The sequence below is a fragment of the Phocoena phocoena genome, chromosome 8 (assembly GCF_963924675.1).
Source record: "Phocoena phocoena chromosome 8, mPhoPho1.1, whole genome shotgun sequence".
Taxonomy (NCBI): domain Eukaryota; kingdom Metazoa; phylum Chordata; class Mammalia; order Artiodactyla; family Phocoenidae; genus Phocoena; species Phocoena phocoena.
In genome coordinates this window covers 102,987,819-102,993,228 of record NC_089226.1, presented here as the reverse complement: position 1 = coordinate 102,993,228, position 5,410 = coordinate 102,987,819, and positions in this window count along the sequence as shown.

Sequence of the window (5,410 nt, the reverse complement as noted above, 5' to 3'; positions counted from 1 at the left end):
TGCGCGAGACCCGGGTTCAACCCCACCCCTTCCCCTCTGCTTCCTGTTCCCAGTTCCCGGACTATACGCGCGCACGCGCGTCCGAGGGCGCGTGCGCACAAACGCCTGCGCGGCCGCTCGCGCGCCCGCGCCTGGCGGTTGGCCCGCCCTACGGCGGCTGCGCAGTTATCCCCAGCCAGGCGCGAAAGCAGGGCCTGGGCGCACAAAAACCCGGACTCCCAGAACCGAAACCGCGATTCTGCACCAGCCGCCGATGCCTTGATTTCCGGGCTTCGCGAAGCTCCGTGACGTATGTTCGTCACCCTTTCGTTCCGTGCCTTGGTGCGCAGGCGCTGTTGTGTATATGCCCTTAAATGTCCCATTTTGTGCCCAACGCGGGAGAGGACGGGCTTGTCGTCCCTCTGTGTCTCCTGCTTCATGTCTGCACTCCGTGTGACTTCGTTAGGGAATCTGGTTGCCATGGTTATCGTCATGGTTACCACCGTGGTCCCAGCCACAGCGATAGGTCAGTTTTCTGGATCTGGAGCATTTCAGTGGAAAAGAGGTGGAAAGGTGACAGAAGTGATTTGGTTTTGGACATATCAAGTTTGGGTGCCTTTGGAATTTCCAGGTAGAGGTTCCCATTAGGCGACTGGAAGCTTGGGAGTGAAGATGGGTCCCTAAGGGGGAGAGAGTTCAGAGGTAAAATGAGAAGAGGGTCTTCCCCCGAAATATCTCCTAATTCTTTGACCCCAAATCTCCACTGCCTCAGCTTAGATAGAATAACCTTAGGCATCATACTTGACTAATGGGATGGTAGATGGGTAGAGTCTCTAGAAAACTTTGGCGGTGTATGTCAGGAGCCTTAAAAATGTTCATCCACCTTGACTCAGCATTTCTCATCCTAAGAAAACCAGCCAAAATTCAAAGTTTTATGAACAAAGATGCTCTTCGTTTTTTAATTTACGATAAAAAAGTACAATTAAAAAATGGAAACAGCATCCAAAGGTAGGAAAGTGTAGGGTATCACTACAACAGTGATTCTCACGACTGCACTAAAGAGACCAAAGACTTTTAGCGGGCACCTCAGGACATGAGATGAGGGAGGAAGAGCCAGGCAGAGCCTTCAGAGCCTTCTTGGCTTCAGTCCAGCCGTTTGAAACAGGTTATAGTCTGCATACTAACCACAGATGGGGGAGGGCTGGAGAGGGAAAACCACCTTACATTCCCCTAAGGCTTCTTACTGGTGGGTACCAAGGGCAGAGGGTGGGAGCAGTCTACCTGGGTATGGGCAGTAGAGCGTATATTTGTTTTCTATTGCTATGTAATAATTTATCACAAATTTAGTGGCATAAAACAACATTCATTTATTAGCCCACAAATCTGTAGGTCAGAAGTCTGGGCACAGCATGTCTGGGTTCTCAGTAAGGCTGAAATCAAAGTGTCAGCTAAGTTGCATTCCTTTCTAGAGGTTTCTTCCACCAGCCAGAGACACTGCTTTTAATGGGCTCATGTTATTAGGTTAGGACCACATTGATAATGTCACTTTCTTAAGGTCAACTGATTTGGGGACATAACTACATCTGCAGAATCCCTTTATAGCATGTGAAGAGGGCACTGTTCCAACAGGAAAAGACATTGGCCCAATAGAGCACAACAAAGGAAAAAAGCAAAAGAGGAAGTTACTGGAACAAAGACATGATCTATTTTGAAATATGTAATGTCTTCAATATTGGGTATAGCTTCATTTCATGATAATTACCAAAATAGTCTCATAAAGTGGAGAGAGAGTTAAAAAGTCATCTGTTCTGGATGTCAAGTAGGCTAAGTATGACACTGACCCCCTTCTCTTTCCTTTAATGAATCATTTAGCTGTCTCTTATTATCTGGAGGTGGGTGATGGGGGTTGATAGAGGACTGGTTCTGGCCTCTTCTAGAAAGCTTTCAAGAGCATGTCAAGACCCTCCCTCTAGAATGTGGGGTTATTTGTCATATATTTACTCTGTTAACAGGAAAAAAATCTCTCCATATCCTGTTACAAATGCTTACTGACCATTTGGATTTCCTTTTCTGCAGGTTTACATCCTTTGTCCTTTGCCTTTCTTACTAAGTAGCAGGAGTTTTTGTATATCAAAGATCAGGGGTTGTAAACTATGGCCCTTAGGCCAGATTTGACCAGCTACCTGTTTTTATGAGGCATGTAAGTTAAGAATAGTTTTTACATATTTATTTAGTTATTTATTTATTTGGCCACGCCGGGTGTCTTGCGGGACCTTAGTTCCCTGACCAGACATTGAACCCGGGCCCATGGCAGTAAAAGCGTGGAGTCCTAACCACTGGACTGCCAGGGAATTTCCAGTTTTTACATTTTTAAATGGTTGGGGAAAAAAGAATAATAATATTCCATGATGTTATGAGGTATGATGGAAATTATATGAAATGCAAACTTCAGTATCCATAAAGTTTTCTTGGAACACAGCCATGCTTATTTGTATATGAATGGTCTATGGTTGCATTTGTGCTACAGAGACAGACTTGGAACAGTTGTGACAGAGACCTTGTGGCCCTCAAATATTTACTGTCTGTCTCTTCACAGAAAATGTTTGCAGACCCCTGCCATAGACAATAACCACTGTCCATCAAATGTGTTGCACACATTTTTTTCCCAACCTGTCTTTTTTTTTTTTTTTTTTAAGCAGAGGTATTTTTCTTTTCTTTTCTTCCAGTTTCATTGAGATATAATTGACATACAGCATTGTATAAGTTTAAAGTGTACAGTGTAATGATTTGACTTACATACATCATGAAATGGTCACCACAAGAAGTTTAGTGAACATCCATCTCTCCTAGAGATACATTAAAGAAATAGAAAAAAAACCCCAGCAAACTTGTGTATGTGATGAGAACTCAGGATTTTCTAACATAACAACTTTCATATATAATGTACAATGGCGTCAATTACATTTATCATGTTCATCACATCCCTAGTACTTACTTATCTTAACTGGAAGTTTGTACCTTTTGACCACCTTCATCCAATTCCGTATCACCCCACCCCTGCCTCTGGTACCCACAAATCTGATCTCTTTTTCTATGATTTTGTTTGTTTTTGAAGTATAGTTGGCCTACAACACTATGCTAGTACCTGTTACACAACAGAGTGATTCGATATTTCTGTGCATTTCAAAATGATCCCACGATAAGTCTAGTTACCATCTGTCACCATACAAAGATATTACAAAATTATTGACTATATTCCCCACACTGTACATTTCATTCCTGTGACTCATTTATTTTCTATTGGAGGTCTGTACCTCTTTATCTCCCTTACCTATTTCTCTCTTCCTTCCACCCCCCTCCCCTCTGGCAAACGCCTATTTATTCTCTGTATCTATGACTCTGTTTCTGTTTTGTTATGTTTGTTCATTTGTTTTGGTTTTTTATTTTATTTATTTATTTGGCTGCATGTGGACTTTCTCTAGCTGCAGGGAGTGGGGGCTTCTCTTGGTGCGGAGCACGGGCTCTAGGCTCGCGGGCCTCAGTAGTTGTGGCCCATGGGCTTAGTTGCTCCGCGGTATGTGGGATCCTCCTGGACCAGGGCTCGAACCCATGTCCCCTGCATTGGCAGGTGGATTGTTAACCACTGCCCCACCAGGGAAGTCCTGTTTTGGTTTTTTAGATTCCACATATAAACAAAATCATACAGTATTTGTCTTTCTCTGTCTGACTTATTTCACTTAGCATAATATCCTCTAGGTCCATCTATGCTGTCACAAGAGTTCATTCTTTTTTATGGCTGAGTAATGCTTCCTTGTGTGTGTGTGTGTGTGTGTGTGTGTGTGTGTGTGTATGTATATGTATCTATCTATCTATATATCACATCTTCTTTATCCATTCATCTATTGATGGGCACTTAGGATGCTTCCATATCTTGGCTATTGTAAATGATGCTGTTATGAACATAAAGGTGCAGAGAGCTTTTTGAATTAGTGTTTTCCTTTTCTTTGGAGAAATACCCAGGAGCGGAATTGCTGGATGTTACGGTAGTTCTACTTTTAATTTTTTTTTTTTTTTTTTTTTGCAGTACACGGGCCTCTCACTGTTGTGGCCTCTCCCGTTGCGGAGCACAGGCTCCGGACGTGCAGGTTGAGCGGCCATGGCTCACAGGCCTAGCCTCTCCGCGGCATGTGGGATCTTCCCGGACTGGGGCACGAACCCGTGTCCCCTGCATCGGCAGGCAGACTCCCAACCACTGCGCCACCAGGGAAGCCCTACTTTTAATTTTTTGAGTAACCTTCATACTGTTCTCCATAGTGGCTGCACCAATTTACATTCCCACCAACAGCGCACAAGGGTTCCCTTTTTCTACATCCTCGCGAACGCTTATTTGTTGTCTTTTTAAAAAAAAATTATTTATTTTATTTATTCATTTTTGGCTGCATTGGGTCTTTGTTGCTGCACACGGGCATTCTCTAGTTGCAGAGAGTGGGGCTACTCTTCGTTGCGGTGCGCGGGCTTCTCATTGCAGTGGCTTCTCGTTGCGGAGCATGGGCTCTAGGTGCACGGGCTTCAGTAGTTGTGGCACGTGGGCTCAGTAGTTGTGGCTTGTGGGCTCTAGAGTGCGGGTTCAGTAGTTGTGGTGCACAGGCTTAGTTCCCGGCATGTGGGATCTTCCCAGACCAGGGATCCAACCCGTGTCCCCTGCATTGGCAGGTGGATTCTTAACCGCTGCACCACCAGGGAAGTCCCTGTTGTCTTTTTGATAATAGCCATTCTGACAGGTGTGAAGTGATATTGTGGTTTTGATTTGCATTTCTTGGTGATGCGTGATGTTGAACATTTTTTCATGTGTCTGTTGGCCATCTGTATGTCTTTGGGAAAATGTCTATTCGGGTTTTCTTCCTACTTTTAAAATTGGGTTGTTTTTTGATGTCGAGTTATATGAGTTTTTTGTATAGTATATTAACATCTCATCAGATATATCGTTTGCAAATTTCTTGTCCCATTCAGTAGGCAGCCTTTTTGTTTTGTTGATAGTTTCCTTCACCATTCAAAAACTTTTTAGTCTGATGTAGTTCCATTTGTTTATTTTTGCTTTTGTTTCCCTTGTCTGAGGAGACATATCCAAAAGAAATATTGCTAAGACCTATGTCAAAGAGCATCTTGCCTGTGTTTTCTTCCCGAATCTGTCTTTTAACCATGTTTCTTCATCCAAAGTTTTACAACTTTTATGTCTATCTTTTCCCTTATGACTTTTAGGTTTCCTACTTTGCTTAATAAGATCTTCCCAACCTAAGCTTATGCAACTATTCTTCTAATATTTCTTTCGTTAATTTAATTGCTTTCCAAACCTTGAAAACATTATTGAATCACAGTGGACAACCTTGTCTTCTTCTGTATCTGATGGCAGGTTTTCAGGATGACCTCATTT